This window comes from Ctenopharyngodon idella, chromosome 3 (assembly GCF_019924925.1).
Source record: "Ctenopharyngodon idella isolate HZGC_01 chromosome 3, HZGC01, whole genome shotgun sequence".
Taxonomy (NCBI): Eukaryota; Metazoa; Chordata; class Actinopteri; order Cypriniformes; family Xenocyprididae; genus Ctenopharyngodon; species Ctenopharyngodon idella.
This window is the reverse complement of record NC_067222.1, coordinates 52,801,017-52,822,301: the sequence shown is the minus strand read 5'-3', so window position 1 is coordinate 52,822,301 and position 21,285 is coordinate 52,801,017. Positions and strand designations below refer to the sequence as shown.

At 36.3% G+C, this 21,285-nt stretch overlaps 1 long non-coding RNA gene across 2 annotated transcripts; it reads right to left on the bottom strand.

Moving 5' to 3' along the window:
• Positions 1-705: 705 nt before the first annotated feature.
• On the bottom strand, positions 706-18,757 carry LOC127508931 (uncharacterized). Of its 2 annotated transcripts, XR_007928987.1 has the most exons (11): positions 17,406-18,757; positions 17,024-17,317; positions 15,865-16,857; positions 14,941-15,440; positions 14,675-14,816; positions 14,298-14,585; positions 14,027-14,154; positions 13,832-13,929; positions 12,161-13,720; positions 6,874-6,936; positions 706-6,252 (listed from the first exon to the last, which is right to left on the bottom strand). It is a non-coding gene; the product is annotated as an uncharacterized LOC127508931 (long non-coding RNA). The 2 variants fall into 2 exon arrangements; XR_007928988.1 differs by having other exon boundaries at positions 13,655-13,720; positions 14,675-15,440; positions 17,406-18,756.
• Positions 18,758-21,285: the final 2,528 nt, after the last annotated feature.

The window sequence follows — 21,285 nt, the reverse complement described above, 5'->3', positions numbered from 1 at the left end:
CTATATCTATCTCTAAAATAATGCAGATTATCCAGTCATAAATTATAAGCTTAAAAGAAAATATATCTGGCATTTAACTTATAGGTCACTATTAGCAATAATATTAAAAAGAAGTAGCTACAATCCAAGTAGCTACAGTCTTTATGTAGCCTACATTAACAATGATTTTGGGCAATGAAAATGCATTATAATGGAGAAATATGAAGTTTTTCTTATTTAAAACGTGGCGCTTCTCATCCAGTGTGCTAAGTTCTGCAAACCACGCCCCTCTATGACCCTCCACCTTTTTCATTTGGTTCATTTTGATGGTGCGAATTGAACAAAGAACTGCAAAGTGTAGTCAGCTTCATTAACAAATGACTCTTATGAACCGGTTTTTAGTGAGTCAAAAACACAGCGCAGCCAAGTTCACTTACGAATTGTTTTTCCATTTGTTCATGAAACGGAAAATTACTGCTTCTCGGTTAACTCAGAAGTTCTGTGAGAAATGTAATCCCATCCAACTATGTCCGAGATTCATTTTCGTAATTGTTTGGCGAGCTGATTCACCGACCGCCCGCTCCACTTTCTTCATGGATAAAGGTATTTTTGTCTTGTGACGAAACAATAACATAACATCAATAAGAAGATCCCGATCACAGAAACTAATAGCAGAGTTAGGTAAGAATCTAAATGTATTTTAGTTTTTCTCAATTGCTAACACATTTAGTGATTCAGTTGGCCCAGTTTCCCAAACCATCAGTTCTCAAAACAAAGACACATTTCTCAAAACGTTTAAAATGACAACATGACACACCAGTCAAAGTCTGAGAGAGAGCTGAAAGAATTATTTACGAGTGTTTTAAACTTAGCCTACACATGTTATAATTACAGTACACAGTACCAGTACTTTAGATGAGGGAAATTTCACTATTCTATGTACAGTAAACTGGAGCACATGTTGTAACACCCTCAAACTTGTGATTGTCAGCTTTCTTTGTAGCCATTTTTAATGTGTACTGTATTTTTGCAGAACTGAGAAATGACTGCCTAGGGATAGTCTTGTGTCAGAAGACCAATACACTGCTATAGTACTGTATATACTGTAATGAAATTTGTCCAAATTTGCAGAGGATGCTGAATTTACTTTTTTTTTTTTTACTGTACTGTAATTGACAGTAAAGGCTACTGTATTGTGGTGCATTTGATTTTGTCAGAAAAGAATACACTTTCGACTAGAACATTTTATTTTGACCTGGAAGTTTGAGGTATGTGCAAGTTGATGTATAGTTTTGAGATTGTGTTTATAGTTTTGAGAAAATGTTGAATGGTGTTAGGAATTGTGTATTAGCAATCAAGAAAAACAATAACTAGGTTGAAAATTTGAAAGACAAATGCTGGCTTATGCTGGCTTGTCGTAAAGCCCATTTAAAATCTTGTTTTAAATAGTTTGGTCAGTTAGGCCAGAATAGATAGATGTTGCTAGAGTATGTGGTTGATAGGGTGTGTGTGAGAGTATGTGGTTGATAGGGTGTGTGTGAGAGTATGTGGTTGATAGGGTGTTCTGGGTGAACACACACAGACATTCCCATCACTGTTAAAGGATTAGTTCACTTTCAAATGAAAATTACTCCAAACTTTACTCACCCTCAAGCCATCCTAGGTTTTTCTTCTTTCTGATGAACACAGTCGGAGTTATATTAATAAATATCCTCCTGACGCACCCAAGCTTTATAATGGCAGTGAACAGGGGTCTCGAGTATGAGATGAATAAAGTGCTTCCATCCACATCCATCATAAACATATTCCACACGGCTCTGGGGGGTTAATAAAGGACTTCTGAAGAGAAGCGATGCTTTTGTGTATAAAAAAAAAAAAAAAAAAAAAAAAAAAATCCATATTTTAACAAGTTATGAAGTAAAATATCTAGCTTCCGCCAGACCGCCTTCCGTATTCAAGTTTCCGTAAGTTGATTAGGGAAGGCGTAGCGTAAGCTTTGGAACTGCAAGACACTTTCTTCCTACATTGAATAGAGAAGGCGGTATATTAATATGGAAGCACTTTCTTCAGCTCATACTCGTGACCCCTGTTCACTGCCATTATAAAGCTCAGATGCGTCAGGATATTCAAATATCTCCGATTGTGTTCATCAGAAGGAAGAAAGTCATATACACCTAGGATAGCTTGAGAGTGAGTAAAGATTGGGCTAATTTTCATTTGAAAGTGAACGAATCCTTTAATAACAGAAACTCAAAAATTGTTTGCAAAACTGTGGAAATTCAAGTTATGCTCTTTAACTTGCACTAAAATGTGATTTATACCATCGAAGTAGCCTATGTAATATTAATAAAACAGTCATCTCCTTAAGTGATACAAGCTCAAAATAATAATCTGTTGATGTTTTTCATTTAGTGTCTTAACTTGGTGCCATGAGGAATATTGAAATCTGGTTATTTACTTTTTAATTTTAAACTGTATAGATGATTATTTTGTGGTAATGCAATATTTGTGAACACAATTGTGTATGTCAGGCCATAAATCTTCAAAAACTATGCATGGGCGCTTGCTTTGGTGTTGCCACCCCTCATAGACCTCATGCCACCCTATAAATAATTTTCTAGATCCGCCCGTTAAGAGGAGACACATGTGAGAGCTCCCGAGTCTCTAGCTGAGGAGAAAAGTCTGAGCACAGTGTGTGATGTTACGGAGATCTCTTCTAAGAGAGGGGCTGAGGGGTGGGTGGGCCTCGCAGTGTTGATTCGGAGAGGAGGCGGGCCTTGGTGTAAAAAAGGTTGGGAACCACTGGTGTAGACAGAGTTTTGTTGCACAATTACTTAACAGAGGAAAACATGACCTATATATGCATGCATGCAAAATGGGTTGTACAAGACAAACTTTACAATGTTAAATGAAGAAAAGAAAAAGGAAAAAAAAGGTTATGCAACAACCATGAGGCACTGGTACACTATTAAATTTGTTAAAAAGAAAGTATCTATCATAGGCTAAACATCTCAAACTTGTCTAATCCCTTGTTTGGAATATGCGCTGGCTGCATATACAATGCTGGGCATTGAAGATACATTTAAATGAGTATCCCTTTATATTCATATTCTGAAATGTACAATGCTACTTAAATAATAGTTTCAGTATTTACAATATTAGTAAATTTAAAATTTAACATGTTTCATCTAAAATAAAAGTTGCAAAAACTTCTTAGAATAGTCTTAAAAGTTAGTCATCTAATTTTTTTTTTTTTTTTTTTACTTCAAGCCTGGTAATAACATTTTAAAGTCAGCTGCATAAAAAGGTATATCTGTTTAATTTGAATCAGGAAAGTAAGACTGACTGCCCTTTGGTTAACTGCTACTTAGTCAAACTAGTTCTTAAGTTAATATGCAACTATGCTAAGTTTATGCAGCTGGCACCAAAAGACAAAGCTGATACCTAAATGAGACATGTAAGAGAATAATCAGCTCTTGGTATCCCGAGCTTAGAGAAAGCTCTGTCAGAAGCATAGCCTTGTGGACAGCACATCAACATTAAGACATAGCAGCTCCTCAGACAGCACGAGTTCGAATCCCAGCTAAAGGTACTTTCCTGCTCCTGTTCCCTTCTCTCCTCTCCCATAGTTTCCTGTCTCTCATCCTACTGTCCTGTCCATTAAAGATTAAAAAAAAAAAAAAAAAAAAAAAAAAAAAAACCTTCTGAAAATATTTTTACAATAAAGAGATTTCTTGTTTCTCATTTTGGACTCCTTTCTCTCAGAACTTTCTCATGTCTCAGTTGTGTCTACTTCTATTTCTCTTAAGGCATTTTAGGAGAAACATCTGAGACAGTGTTGATACTACAATGAGAGATATTTGAGAATCACAACTAAGTCTCATGAGCTTATAAAGAGCAAACTCTGAGCAATAAAATATTCCTATAATGGAGTCTTGAAAGAGACTACAGAATGACAATAATGAGATGTTCTATTTTCTTCCACCACATTCTCAGTTTTAACTCCTTTCCTCTCAGATATTTCTCATGTCTCATTTCTGTCTACTCTTATTTCTCCTAAGGAATTTTAGGAGAAACATCTAAAACTCTGTTGATACTACAGTTTTTTTTCCAACTGCTTACACACAAAATCCGTACTTGTCACACAATTTCTGAAACCTGACACACAAACACAACCAATCAAAATGCCACACTAATTCATCAGTGCCTCACACTAACTCCTCACATGTGCAAACACTCACTGCTTTACTTAACACCAACCAATCATGGCTTTAGAATAGGCCTATAAATATAAACTTGTATATAAATAAGTTATAGGTTTTGAACAACTTTTCTGTTGTTTACTTGCTTCCATATTCATCATTTTTAAACCCTATTGAGGATTTTTCCTCCACATGGTGCTGGAAAGTGCATGATCGTGGTCCCTATGTCAACATAACACTTCTCCAGGGAATGGAGGAGGCATGTGGAGACACTGACGCTGCCTCCATCCAAGGTTGGATACGCAAGAGAGAACATAGCATGTGACGTGGATGAAGTATTGTGGCCAGACCAAGCCAGGAGGAGAGATGAAGCCTAGATACCCATCTCGCCCACCAACAAACACACCCACAACAAACACATATTGGGTTTCCATGTTTTATCAGGACATTCCATAGGCGTAATGGTTTTTTACTGTACAAACTGTATATTCTGTCCCCCTACACTAACCTTACCACTAGACCTACCCATGACAGAAAACATTCTGCTATTTTAGATTTTCAGAAAACATCATTCTGTATGATTTACATATTACTTGTTTCCTCATGGGGACTTACTGTAAAAAATGTCCCCGCAGTCAAAATGTACTGGTATATACTTGTGAGGACATTTGGTCCCCTACCAGGACACACATACACACCATTCCTTTGGAATATTCACCTTTTTCAAAATTATGCTAGTTTTTTTTCCTTTTCTTTTCCTGTCCAACTACACATGGTTGATGTATTTATTTTGTTTCGTACTGTGCAATACTGTATTCACAACCACAAATGCTTACAGTAAAAAAAAAAAAAGTTTGGTTTCAATCTTGCTTTCATGTTTACCATGAATTTTTCAACATCTCTCTGTCAATTACTTTCAGTCTTGTACAGAAATGGACATAGCAGCTTATGAAAGAAGAGCTTTAGGTTTTGAATAACTGTGTGTATATGATATATCCAAAAATAGAATATTATGGCAAATGTGTTTGAAAAGTAAGACAAATGTTTGCTTTTGAGAGGTGTTTGTGATATTTTGAATGCAGTGCTTCATTTTGCAAGAGATGTGAAGAATTTTGCATTTTTTGTGTGCAATTCTTGGATTTGTGCGTAAAGTTTTGAAAAAAAGAGAAAGTTTTGAAAATGTGTGTAAGCAGTTGAAAAAAAACTATAAAAGGAGGGATATATGAGAATCACAACCACTGAGCAGTACATTTTTTTTCCTATGGGCAGCCCAGATCTGCACAACTATAAGCACATTCTCAGCCTCACACTTTCTGCAAAACACTAAACACATTTCTCTACATTAGACACAGAAATCTAACATGATGTCACTTCCTTGCCATTTCAAGACACTGCTTTCCAAAATACCACCCCTATAAACCAATTGATCAAACATGGCCGTCAGGTCTGCAGACACTTATGTGCTTCACTGTAAACTCAATCAGGTGTGAGCACTATAAAAAGGCAACAGGTGAGTTTACCTGTCTTCAACAAAAAGGAAGGCAATGAAAGAGGAAGAGGGAGAAACATCACTGTCCACAGAGCTATTTTGAATGTCCTAGGCCAGCGTGGAGGTAACAATCACAATGTGTGCTGCAATCACAGAATGGGGTCCTCCACCGGCATGCCAAGGTCCTTACAACACGACCACATATTCACATTTTAGACAGACTACACAACATCATCACAGCAGAAGACCAGCTGGAGCAAAGCAGATGAGACACATTGTCATCTGGGACAATATATCTTTCCACTGATCTGCTCTGGCCCAAAACTGGTTTCATGAGCATCCACAATTTTCACTCCAATACTCCCACCATACTGTCCCTTCCTTAAACCTATTGAGGAGGGGTTTTTTTTTGGCATGGCGGTGAAAGATTTCTGATCTCCAGCCCTATATCAGGATATGCCTCATTCAAGCCATGGAGAAGGCCTGTGACCCAACTGATGCAGGTGTAGCGTGTCTGGACCGGTCACTCTCTCTCACACACACAAGGACCACACGACCACTTGATGAGATTCAGCACTGTATCTGTAATTAAGGGAAATAATCAGTGGAGCAACGGGGCGACAGCTTCTCCCACTCTGGTACACAGAGTATTTTTCGGGGAGAAGCGAAAATCATATGCGTCATCTGCCTCATACACAAGTAGACTGATGTTATATAATAATGGAAAAGAATTATATAAGTGTAAATCAATTGTACTACTTATAATATATAAATATCTCGTTTTTCTTATACATCAGATCAATATTCTTATTCTATTACAATAAATATATTACAGTAGTGTATAATATAATATAATTAATAGTACATTACAATAGTATATTAAATACAATATCTATATTACATTATTAACATATGCATTAATTCAAATATTTATACGATAATATCCTATATTAAAACAAATAAACAATTATAATACCATTTGTATGTACAAACCCATATTTCACACATTGTATCAAAAATGGAATAAAACATGGGATATATTCAGCACCGTACCATATGTAGGCCGCACAAAGTGCGTCACAGACAGCTTAAACAATTAAATCCGTTTATTTCTCCCATAACACACTCTCTGTACCATATACATTCATTATCAGTCAACTAAATCTCTTTTCTTTTTGAAACAGAACTGATTGAACGACATACCTGTAATTAAGGGAAATAATCAGTGGAGCAACGGGGCGACAGCTTCTCCCTCTCTGGTACACACTAAGAATACAATGCTAATTAGTTAGCGTCATGATATACATAATTTAAATCAAATAACACATTAAACAATACATTTTCATCATAGCTAACATTATCAAATGTTACTATATGTCAATCACATTCTTCCAGCAACAAATATGCGTTTTAAACAAGAAACATCACCATACCAGAATATTTTTCTGGGAGAAGCGAAAAGCATGTCATCGGCCTCATACACAAGTAGACTGAGGCAATCGCATGTCGTGCAAGAGGAAACCCCGCAGGTGTGTTCCACTGATAACGTTCCCTCCCCCAACAAATTCCCAAAGAAAAGTTCCGCTACTTTAGCAGTATACTCACATAACTTAAGAACGATAATATAGGAACAAAATTTCGTGAAGTTCACTAAACCAAAAGTTCACTTTTTCTTTTTTTTTTCTTTTTTTTTACAAATGTAGACAAATATAAAACATTAATAAAACAATTTAAGAGAAGAAGAAAAAGATAAAAAATAATACAAATACAGAAGGAAATATACAAAAGTCAGATTAAATCAATAAATTTTTCACACCAGTTACACAGGGTCTGTGAAAGGAAGAATTCACCAGTCAAGAAGATTCTTCCCTTGCTGTCTTGAGAGAGAGGACATCGCCTGTGATGTGGATGAAGTGCTATGGTCAGATCCAGCTAGGCGAAGAGATGATGCTTAGGTGTTTTTTCTATCGTATTTTTTTTTTTTTTTTCTTTTAAAATCATGCTTTGTTTTGTCTCCACAAATGTTTTTGTTCGTGTAATATATTGTATTTATAATATGTTCTGAATTTCAGTTCAAAATGCAAACTTTGGAAAGGCATGGATGTATTGAATGGTTTTACAATGTGGAGAGAAATAAATCATCAATGTACAGTACTGGTCTTGTGTGTGTGTTGTATGTGTTCTTGTATATATGGTTCATGAGGACACACATACTTGTATATATGGTTTACGGGAACTCTCCATAGACGTAATGGTTTTTATACTGTACAAACTGTATTTTCTATCGTCCTACACTACCCCTACCCCTAAACCTTCCCATCACAGAAAACTGTTTGGATTTTTTAAATTTCAAAAAAACAGTTTAGTACGTTTTTAAAGCTACTTGGTTTACAAGGACACAGGAAGTGTCCTCATAAAATGTCCTTAGGTTTTTTTAAATTAATGTAAAGTTTTGAATGAAGTGTTTCATTTTGCAAGAGAACTGAGGTGTTCTGCTACTTGTGTGTGTGGATCTGTGAATTTGTCACGATCCCGGTCTGTGTTCCCTGTGTCTCCATTGTTTGTACACCTCAATTCCCTGCCACCCTGCTCACTTGTTAGTTACCATGGACACTCATTGGACCACGCCCCCTTGTTAGCTTGTTAGCTCATTAGCCTTGTTAGTGTCTGCCTATATAATATAAACCTGGTTCATTTAGGGTGCCTTCACACCTGCCTCATTTAGTTCGGTTGAATCGCACTAGAGTTCGTTATCCCCTTTTGGTGCAGTTAGTTTGGGCAGGTGTGAAAGCAGCAATCGCACTCGGGTGCGCACCAAAAGCGGACCAAGCGAACTCTGGAGCGATTTGAAAGCAAATCGACCAACGAAGCAAACAATATCATAATTCATAACAGGAAATGTGCTATATAAAAAGCAGTAGTGTCTGATTCTGTGAGTGAGCAAATTATTTACCATAATTGAAAACCAAAGAGCGCCTCTATGTTGTGTAATTGCACTTCTCCGTGTGAGAATGCTGTCCCGACGAAGCCTTGATTCCCGCTCCGCATCATTATAAAATTAATATGGTCTTTCGACACACTGACAACAGTTTGCCTACTAGACAGCGCTGGGAAATCCAGAGACCCAGACAGAGAGAGAGCGCGCGTTTGAATTTGCCGCAGCATTAATATGAATGTAGTATATAATTTAACACCGGGAATGACGGCTACATTCATATAGTGTTTGCGTGTGTCTCGACAGTTACAAATAAAGCTACAATATTTTAAAATATATCACAAATTTAAAAAAACGTCCCAACATTTCTGGAATTCAGGTTATATTAACAAACTTGAAAAAACTACTACTAAAAAATTCAGTGAAAACACACATTTCAGAGAAGAGTTAGTGTTTGCTGACGTCTGACTGTCACTGACACTTGAAAAGCAGTTTCACTTCCTCTATTTCAGAGAAAGTGAACAATTTCAGAGCTGCTGTTCAACACGACAGTTCAGAAGAGAAAAAAGTCTACAAATATTGTTTGAGGTATTTCATCTTTCTTTAGTTGTTTTCATGTATTTTCAAAAACAGATGGAAAAAAAAAAAGAATCCATAAATATATACAATATTTTCACTTTTGAATGCAGTTCTGTGAAATGTGAGCTCCGTAGAAAACCTCTGAAGCTTAGAGACATTTATCTGAAGTAAACTAACCCTGAAACATCTTCTCTGAGATACAAACCTGCTTTCTGGAAAGTGTGTGTGTGAGAGACAGAGAGAGAGAGTATACAGTCAAACCAAAAGTTATTCAGACACAAGATATAACTTTTTTTTTTGTATATTTTTACTAGTGGGTGCAGGACATTTATGTAAGCATTTATGTAAGTGAGCATAACAGAATGGGGGGGGAACGTCCCTTACCATTATATCCTATAATAAAGCCCAGTATCCCTTAAAAAACCTAACAACTCTCTCACCTGTTCTCCAACATTCATACTTAGTATTGTTTTTAAAGTGAGATTCTGCACCCCTAATTCCTTCAATTTATTATCCATTATCTCCCTCTCTCTCTGATATTTCCTACAATGTAGAATTACATGCTCCACCTATTCTTCTTCCTGACACTCCTCACACATACCCATCTGATGTTTCCCTACCATTTTTAATGTTTTATTTAGAGCACGATGTCCCAGCCTTAGTCTTGTTAGTACAGTTTCCTCTTTCCTGTCTCCACTTCCTACCTTATTTACTTTAATATTCTTTTGAATATGGTACAGATGTCTCCCTTTCCCCTCACTATCCCACATCTCTTGCCACTTTTGCTTATTTTTTTCCCAGATTATGCGTTTCACTTCCACCTTACTGACTCTTATTTTGCCTACTTCTTCAGGTATAGTACCTGGCTAAATACTCATCTAAGAAGATGGTTAGCGCCACCTAATGGCGCAGGAAAACACAATCTAGGTAACACTGTTAGAGGTGTTAAAGTATGTGTTTTAAAAACAGTGACAGAAAGAGCAGCACATTGACTCTCTCTGGTTTGAGGCTGTGTAACACCCTTCCATCTGATAACAGATCTGTTTCCTCCATTGAGATGTGGAAATCTCACTTAAAAACATCTTTATTTTCTATGGCTTTTAATTGTTGGTGTTTTTGGGGCTGTATTTTGTTTTATGTTTATGTTTGTGATGTATATATTTGATGTTTTATGGTGTTTTTACTAGGGCTGTCAAAATAACGCATTAATTTCAATTAATTAATCTGAGAAAAAATATCTGCGTTATTTTTTTTAACGCGTTTAATCCATTCCGTATTGACCTTTGAACCTGGAGCCGTTCTAGCCACCATTTGACTGTAAAATGAAGGAGGGAGACGAGAACGCGCTGGCGCTGCCTGGATTATTGATTGGAACATTTACTTATAAAAAACGGCCTGATGGAAGTGTTGATAAAAATAAAGTCGTCTTTATTTGCTGTAGACCACAGATAAAGTTAATACACTTAAAAGTCCAGTTATGGACAACAAAAACAAAGAAATTTCAAGTTTTTCAATTTCGAATCTCTTGTTCTCAGTTTCTGGCCTCCTAGTGATGTGAAATATGAGTGGGAGTTTACACAGGGTGATTATTTTGACTTTATTTTGTATTTGAGCTGGCATCTTGGACGCGGTGTCCATCAAAAATAGGCAAGGCGCCTATCTTTAGCGCAAATAGCGCTCTCTTTAGCAGCGAGCCGCTTCTGGGACGTTTCTAAAACGCACCGCGGCGGGGCTGGTGTAAACACGAGCACTGACTAGAGTGGCCGCTGATCAGCTCCGGTAGCCGCGTCGCAGCGGTAACGCGCCGCACACGCGTGCAGTGTAAACGAGGATTTCACAGTGGACTCCAATTGGAGTCCATTGTGTAAGTTGCTCGTGTGGACGCTGCATTGTACTGATGCTTTTAGAAGCTGAACGTTAAAGGGCATATTGCAGGTTAGAGCTTCAGTGATTCAATGTATAGAAAAATAATGTATGAAATAGATTTTCTTGAAAAAACACGTATAAATATGCTACATAGGCTTCTGGAGTCGTTTTTGTGAGAAAATTTTACTTCCGCATCTGAAAAATGCCAAATCGGAAGTGACGTAACTGGAGGGAGTGCGATCAATATAAACAATAGGAAAACAATGGATAGCAATGACAGTTTGGACGCTGAGGAAACTGTAAATGTTTATTTATACTCGTATAACAGACCACAGCCATACAATTAGCCTGCTATGACAGAATAACGGTCAAAAGAGAGACAAATTGAGCTCTCTTCACCTGCTCAAAACACACCCCGGCACGGAAGATGGCACCGTCCTTCTTCTTGTTAGTAAACCTGTGGACTCGATGTCCTGACAGATTGGAGTTTGTGCAACCTCCACAAACACAATAATTTACCATGACGATGATAAATAGAATACAAAAACTACCCAAAACACGTTGATTCACGACCGCTGTCACTGAATACCAACCTACTCTGCACTGAGTCAACACACAGAGCTCGGCGAACGACTCCCTCTCGTGACGTAAAATGACTCGACGCTGAAAAAAAGCGTTTTTTACAGAGACCGTCACTTTATCTACTAAATTCATGCCCTTATGTCCTGCAAAACATTTTTAAACCCTGCAGTACCTTTTTATATGGTATTTTTGTACAAGGTTATATATTCATCTCGAAAAAAATTTTTAACCTGCAATATGCACTTTAACTACACCACTGTGACCGCACTGAGCAGTCATATCCTGTCTGCTTATATAAAACATGTTTTGGTGAAGGATACAGATCAAAGTTGTTGTTTTTTTTCTTTATTTATTTCTTTCTTTCCCGCTTCATCTTGTAAGTTAACCCTTTGATATTAATATAATTTAAACTTTTTACCACTTTCTCTACAATGTGAATTGTAGAACAATATCTTTATTAAACATAAAAATAAAATTACACTTAATGTAGATAGATAGATAGCATGTAATGGATTTAAGGTTACTCACTGTTTTCTTCTGTCAATAGTCAGTTAAGCAATGATCAAATGCTGGAGCTAAAGTCAATCAAAATATCATGTACTGGCTTAATTATCTCCTCTCCACCTCCTCTGTTCCTCTCCTGTATCTTAGTAATAGTTCTACTGTTGTAAGTACTGTCAGACATTATCAGTCTCTTGAAATCATTCAGATGGTGAATGTTGTTCTGAGTCTGTTCTGGGACTGTACTGCTCTGAGCTTCTGCTTCTACTCTTATGCTGTCGAGACTCGAAACCACTATGGTCAAAATATCTTTCAGCGTTTCAGAGTAACTTTGTGGCCATATTTTATTTGTAGGAAACTAGAACTGATCAAGTCTTGTAACGAATCCATTAAATAGCAATGATTTAAATATTCTCCATTTGAATGCTCTCTTTTTTAATAACCAATTGCAGATCAACAGTTGTACGAAAGTACAAACAAACAACACATTTAATTTCTAATCTTTTAATTAGTGTGTGTGTATATATATATATATATATATATATATATATATATATATATATATATATAACAAATTATTTTAACAACTTAGCAAAGACTGTGAAGTTGAACTGAAAAAATTAACATGAATTTCACAATGTCATCATCTTGTGAGCTTTAGCGGTGTCAACAAATTTGTCTTTATACGTTAGCCAGACATTTTGTGCTACTTGATTGAGAAACTTATATGACTGCAGTCTTGCATGAATGTACATTATTTGAAACATATCTCAAAAGCACTATTAATATTTTTAGTGGTAAAACATTTGAATTCAAAAGAAAAAAAGTACATCTTAAAGTGAAACCTTTAACCTGCTGTGCTAAAAATACTTTAGAGGAAGTGAAACTAATAACTGGTTTCTGTCGCTAAGAGATATTTTCTCACATAAGATGTCTTTACTATGTCACAGCATATTTACATGCTCATGTCAGGTGGGCATCAGTTAGCCTAAAAGCAGAGTGATGCTGTTGTAAAGCGCACTAAGTGCAATATTAGCATTACCAAGAGATATAAACTGGTTTCAGGTCATGCCTCTGTGGAAATAAAGACTGAACATTCCCTAAATTTCCACTTTGTCCTCAAACAACGTCACAGGAAATGCTTTTTGTCTAGGAAGTGAATATTAGCCATTAGCCAGTCTGTTGTTCCTAGTGTGAGGCTGCAGACTCTTGATCTCATTATTAGGTTTATTATGAAAGTTGAGTAAGGCTTCTAGCCTATACATATTAAAACAACAGAAAACCACAGAGAAGCTGCACACATGAAACAATAAAATATAACAGAAAAAAAAAAAATTGCTAAATTTAATAATGAAGATAATTTATTACAGGACTTGTAGCTTACAAAAAAACTATATTTTTTTGCAAATACAAGTACAGCTATTTTGCTTCCTATTAGTGATGACATTACAGATTTTATTTTAAGATGCTTTCCTCTCACATATCCGTTTAAAAACATTATTACATGGATGATCATACCACCTTTGTGAATACAGCACAGCACAGTTTTCCTCTTTGCCCATGTTGGGCTCTCCAGATGCCCAGAACCTACATATACAGATCAGCATTAGATGTTCAGTGCTGCTTTCTGTGTGATATGATACTGACTGTGAGAATCATTTATATCATATTAATCAGTTCAGTTCAGTGATTTCTCACCCAGAGGTCAGTGTGCTGCCATCAACCCATTTCCATGCGCCCTCCACATCACTGTCCTTTAGACCAATCCAGAATTCAGCATCAGTTTTAAAAGACTCCTAATAATAGAAGTGAAATCATTTTTGTAGTATGTCAGCTAACACACGTCTAATGTGAGTAAATGAATCTGAATTAGTCAATCAACGTTTCACTCACTTGTTCCTCTCTGTTGTTTATGATGATCAGATCTGCTCCTCTTTTCGAACAGTCTTCTCTACTATCAGCCCAGTTCTTCGTGTCAGAGGAAATGTAGTATAAATTGGATTGATAGCACTTCCATCCATCTAGTAACACAAACAGTTTAGTTATGAGTTGTTTGTTCTCGTCCACACTGAACTGAAACTAATATCTGCGTGTACACACAACATAAACACTGCATCTTTTTAATACTAAACATTTGTGTACTTTAAGTGAAGTTCAAGATTACCCAAAAATTGTATTAACAGTTGTTTTTTCTCCTCATTTAACTGGTTATTTTGATTAGTCATGTTGCTAATGTCATTCTCCAATTTATCTTTCTTTTTTAACAAGCCTTGGATCTCATCAAGTAGCTTGTTCCTTTGTTGGTTGTATTTGTCCTCACTGTTTTCATACTCATCAGTCTTTGTTCTGAGTTCGAGACCCAGCAATATGATCGCCTCAACCAGAAGAACACACTGCAGCACCAAACACACTGTAGCTCTTTTGTATCTTCTGTTCCTCACAGAATCAATTCCTGAACACCACAGACATGAAGATAAATGTTTCTTAATTACTCACATGACTAAAATGTGTTGGTTGTTATAATGAAATAAATCTCAATACCTGTGCTGATCCTCTTGCACATTTTCAGTCGTTTAGAGTCAGATTTTGTAAGTTGCTTGTGTGTGGAAAACACAGCTGTGTACTGATGCTTTTAGAGTTCAACTTTAACTACACCACTGTGACCGCACTGAGCAGTCATATCCTGCTTATATAAAAAAGGTTTTGCAGATAAACAGCGACGATTTATGTTGAAATATTTTTGTACACTACTAGTAAAAGTAGTCATGTTGTTAAGCCTTTGATATCAATGTAATAACATTTCTTACTTCTTGTAAGTGATTGAAGTTGATTATTTTCCTCTTGAAGTGTGAAGTTTCTGCATTACTAGCCTCACTATATAGAATTTAAGTAAAGAAGAAGAAAAAAAATAGCCACACCCCAATCTCACTTCATTTGTTGAGTTAATCTATTGAAACACATTCAATAATGTTAGTATTTTTGACACTTCAGCTTTCACTGTGAATATGGTGGATGAGGAGCTGCACACATGTATCACTAACAAAATATAATAGAATCATAAATAAATTTACTCAGTGTTTTAATGATGATTTATTACATGGAAACTTGCAGAACTATGTTTCAGAGCAAAAAGCGAAATGAGACAAATGTTGTTACAACCCTTTATAGCAATGTAAATTGAAATGTGTTCTTCTCACAGATCCATTTAAACGTTTTATTACATGAATAATCAGCAAACCCTGATGGCAGATTTATGGCACAATCCTTATCACCAGCGCTACCACTTGGTTCTCCATCCCTCCAGAACCTGCGACAGATCAGATGTTCAGTGCTGCTTTCTGTGTGATATGATACTGACTGTGAGATAAAGTTTGTCAAGACTAACTTTAATTTTGTCTTAAAGTTTAAAAGCATTTTAAAAGTTTGTTTTAATGGCTGTACAGTCACACAAATGTACAGAATGACTGTGGGCAGTTGATCAAGTGGTTGTTGGTTGCTACAGTGTACTTTATGATTGCAACGGTGTATCTAAAGTGTTCTGATCAGTTACCAAGGCATGCTATGTGGTTGCTTAGGCATTTCCAGGATGTTTGTACTTGGTTGCTATGGTGGTTTTGTATTGATAGATTATAAAAGGGCTGAAATATAGATAGATTGACAGACTGAGTCAAAACAGACTGTAGGTCTGTGCCGAGTTTGGTGGATGTAGTTTCACAGGAGTGATTTCTCACCCAGAGGTCATGTTGGTGCCATCAACCCATTTCCATGTGTTCTCCACATCACTGTCAGTCAGACCAATCCAGACATCAGTGCCACCTGGAACTCTTTTTAAATACTCCTAATGAATGAAGAAACATACTTAAAGCAACAAATAGCATAACTGTTATCTACGTAGGCTGAATAATTAATACATTCATTCAAGAAATTTATTGCAAACAAAGACGTACAGTTCAGACAAATTTCACGTCGCTCACATACTCTGCTCAGAATGTCCACAAAGGAAGGTGTTGTCAGACTTTGGTTATGTTCAGACTGCAGGCAAATGTAATGTATTCATGCGACTTTTACATCACTCTAGAGCAACATTCGTCACAATTCAGCACTCATGGGAGTCCCTTTCAAAGGGTTTTACATACATGACGTGGAAGGACAATGATGTGTCAGAACTCGCAAAACACGACGGCTCCTACCATAAATTTCCCTTTTATCTCTTTTATTGCATCCTTTTTTTTTTTTTTTATTGATTGTGCATAAATTTACTGGCTTCGGCAGCAGATAAATAAATCACACTATAGCACACTATAATCACACTATTTATAAATAAATGTGTAATCACTTACTTTAATGTTCTCCATGTTTACTTCCGTATGACAGCGTGCTGCGTGATCTTTTTTTATCATTCTTTTGCGCATGCGGGTCAGTCCAGGACCATTATCTGTTCACACTGGAATCTGATATTGGCCACATTTAAAACAACAATGTGAACAGCTCTACAAAAACATTGGATCTGAGCCATAAATCGGAATTGAGCATCCTCAGTGTGAATGTCGCTCCAAACTTAGGTATGGTCACAAACAAACATTCTCTCTCACTTACTTGTTCCTCTTTGTTGTTTATGATGATCAGATCTGCTCCTCTCTCTGTACAGTATCGCCTACTCTCAATCCAGCTCTTCTTTTCAGAGGAGATGAAGTAAAGACTAGATTGATAGCAACTCCATCCATCTGTAAGAACAACCAGTACAACAATTAGCTCTTTATTTCCTTCCACACTGACTGACACAACTTATTTATAACAGGTAACCCAAAACATACATACTATATTCTTTAAATATTGAATAGTTGTGTAGTTTTAGTGTAATGTTGTTGTTTTTTTGTTTGTTTTTTTTACCCATTTTATGTATCTGTTGCCTCAGTTCTTCCATCTCCTTCTGTAATGTCAATTTTTCTGTATTCAGGGTTTTATTATAATTTGATAAATTTGTAATATTCTGTTTCAAGATTGATTTTCTGTTTTCTAACTCCTTTATCTCTTCTGTGATGTTTTTGTACTTGATGTAAAACTCATCAACTGTTTTAGTGAGTTTGATGGCCAGCACTATGACTGCAGTCAGCAGAAGAACACACAGCAGCACCAAACACACTTGAGCTGCTCTGGAGCTTCTGATCCTCACACAAACACTTCCTGAAAATTACAGATGTGAAGATAAATATTTCCTAAACACTCATTTGAATTGAATGTTATGTTGCTGTAATGAAATGAGTCTTAGTACCCGAGTGTTGAAGTGTTTGATATATGGCGGTGTCTGAGTTCTCCGTTTCTGTCCTGACGTCATGACGATTCTTTGTGTCTCTGTTGGCATCAGTGATCATCTCCTCACCATCTTCTCTGTCCACTTCTTGTATCTCAGTGCTACTATTGCCGTGAGTCCTCTTGTAGATTTTCGGTCTTTTGGAGTCCATTGTGTAAGTTGCTCGTGTGGACGCTGCTGTGTACTGATGCTTTTAGAAGCTGAACGTTAACTACACCACTGTGACCGCACTGAGCAGTCATATCCTGTCTGCTTATATAAAACATGTTTTGGTGAAGGATACAGATCAAAGTTGTTTTTTTCTTCTTTCTTTCCCCCTTCATCTTGTAAGTTAACCCTTTGATATTAATATAATTTAAACTTTTTACCACTTTCTCTACAATGTGAATTGTAGAACAATGTATCTTTATTAAACATAAAAATTACTGTCACAGACACGCCAGGCTCCAGCACCCACCAATCACAACGCACACCTTCCCCTGAGTACTAATCACCGCCACCTGCATCTCATCAGCACACTCATTACGAGCACCATTTAAGACACTCACACACTCAGTCACATTGTCCGGTCTCGTTCGCATCAAGGAACTTACCTCTATGCTTACCTCAAGGACTCCCATTGCTACTTACCTGTCTCCTGTGTCTCCGTGCTTTCCCGTGTGCTCCAAGTCTGTGTGTGAGTGTCATCCACCAGCATTGTCTCCAGTCTGCCACCGCTGCCAACCACAAAGGACAGTATTATCACCGATTCATTCATCATTCACCTCTACAACCACTATCTACTCACCTGTTGTCACAATAACCTCTGCTTGTGTCCAATAAACTACCTTTACTGTTATCTTCTGTCTCTGCCTGGTACATATTGTAACACATATCTAGCATTCAGGCATCTCACTGTGTGAGTGTGTGTGTGTGCGAGTTTTTATGAAAACTTTCATACAGATCATTCCTACTTAAAGTGTTGTTGAGAGTTACGGTACCATGATTGTGGTGTATGCTGATGAGTTCAGCTTCATTTGGGCACTTGATGGTCTAAGGTAGGTGAAGACAACTTCGTCCTCAATGCCTAATGGCACCAGGGCCTCGTCACGCCAAAGGGTGAGGCTTAATGTTTTGGACCCACAGCAAAGGTCCAGGTCCAGCACGGGAACTGCACATGACTCTGATGTGGTCATTCTTATTACTTTCAACTGTAAATAAGAAGTAAAATGCTAATTATGTAGAATATATGTAAGGGATAGTCTACGGCTAGCTGTGCATTAAAGGTGCAGTGTTATTTCTCAAAGTCTTTCTTGGAACAGTGGCTGATCAGGATTAAAGCGGGTGGTGTAAGTCTTCTTCCCTTCTGTTAATGCAGCAAGACTTGTGGTCCGTTTTTGGTCAGGTTGAATGATGCCCTCAACCCTTTTGAATGTGAGGCTACGGACAGTGGTCTGCAGCCCCACACAAAGGACTCGAATAGGGTTCCTCTTGATGCCATTCTGTAATGGAAAAAAAGGTGGTCATCTATCTATCTATCTATCTCGTTATACAATATAGGCTATATAACATGAACTCATTAATCATACAACTCATTTGATTGTATTCACTGATTTTGATCATTTCTGAGCGCTCAAAACTCTTCAGCTCGCATAATTTAGTGGAAAAATAACAGAACTAATTTTATGTAAAGAAATGACGCGTGAAAGTAGACGCAAAAGAGAACCGTCTATGCAGCTCTCTGTGCGCGCTTTGGGTGTACGCGCAGAGTAACAGCGTACAGTAAATGTACAATGGACACACACACACACATATATATATATATATATATATATATATATATATATATATAGCCTATATAAAACGGAATTAACTGACATTAATGGCATCATTTATACAGTGAATGTAAGTTTGAGGTATGTTTGCTGGAAAACACAGTCGGTCAATTTTTTGACCAATTGGCTATAGAAAAATATGGGAAAGCGGATGTTATTTATTTTTTATGCTAACATAACAGCCGCTTTCCCACATTGCCCTTTGAAGAAAAAAAAGGTCCCTCAGTCTGTTTGGGTTAGGGTTAGGTATAGCCTCTGTATTGTATTACTTATTTTATTTATGTTGTTAAATTGCTATTTGTAGTGAAATTATACGTTTTAAATTCATTGAAATAAATTGTTTAGGTAAAAGTACTTACATCAGGAAAGGTTTGTAACTCAGGCTCCTCTTCCACTTGTTAGTGCTGCAATGCACGCCCAGGTCACGCACACCGCCTTATATACCCTCTGGTTCTTTCGTGAGCTTTGCATGTGAGTAATAACTTAAGTCTTAACAATTTAAAAATACATTTAAATATTTATTTAAAATAGTATATTTAAATTTAGCTTTATATCACCAAGCCATGTTATTTTTCCCCAGGCAAAAATAAATAAATAAAATGATGTGATGGTGATGACTCCGCCGAGGGAGAATCTGTAAAGTTGGCATCTCTCTCTTCATCTTTCTCTAATTTGTTTTATATTGAAAAATCATGGGGATATTTTATATTGATATTTTTTTTTACTTGAAAATAATACTAATACTACTACTAAAAGTTGCTCTTGTCTCACATGGCTTGGCCCAGATGGCGATTGTTCATAATTAGTTATTAGTTTTAGCAGGTGATAAACTCATAATAAAATAAACTAAAGATGTATGTAATTCCAATTTTAATATATAAATTATTATTTATTATGAGTTATTTAAGGTAGGAGAGACTGCAGGGATGGTTGTAACAGGGGTTGGTAGTAACACTTCCAATTTCACCAATCAGGAACAAGTTACAAATCACCTGATTCACTTCACACATGCTTGACTGGTAACACTTTAGAATACTGATCCTTCATTAATGAATAACTACACAGGAACAAATGAATAATGCATTATTAACACTCTAGTAACTATTATTAACTAACAAGTAACTCTGATTAGTGAATTAGTAAGTAATAGTGCTCAGTTGAAGGTGGTAGTTCACTATTAGTTAATCAGTAACTACTGTTTTTTTCATTCCTCCCAGAGAACTACTAAGAACTACTATATACAGGTTCATAATTAACATGAATGATGCATAATGTATAATTAATTCTAAAGTAAAGGCCTTGGTAACCCACTAGTAATGACTGAAGTATTACTAAATACTTAAGAAGGAATTACTAATTATTTGGATCAGTATTCTAAAGTGAAAAACATGATAACTCTCTAGTAACTACTGGAGTCATTGTAAACTTTTGATGTTTTTGTATGTTTTTGTACAGTAATTCCTTATGATATATTTGGTCACACTTAAGTAATTACTAGTGGATTACCATGATCTTCACTTTAGAATACTGATCCAAATAAGTAGTAGTTCCTTTAGAATTATGTAGTAACTCTTGAGTTATTACTATCCAATACTTTACAAAAACCTCTAAAGTTTATAATGACTTCAGTAGTTACTAGAGAGTTATTTTGTTTCTCACTTTATAATACTGATCCAAATAATTAGTAATTCCTTCTTAAGTATTTGGTAATACTTCAGTCATTATTAGTGGGTTACCATGACCTTTACTTTAGAATTAATTATACATTATGCATCATTCATGTTAATTATGAGCCTGTATATAGTAGTTCTTAGTAGTTCTCTGGGAGGAATAAAAAAAAAAACAGTAGTTACTGATTAGCTAATAGTGAACTACCACCTACAACTGAGCACTGTTACTTACTAATTCATTCATCAGAGTTACTTGTTAGTTAATAGTAGTTAGTAGAGTGTTAATAATGCGTTACTCATTTGTTTCTGTGTAGTTATTCATTAATGAAGGATCAGTATTCTAAAGTGTTACCGCTT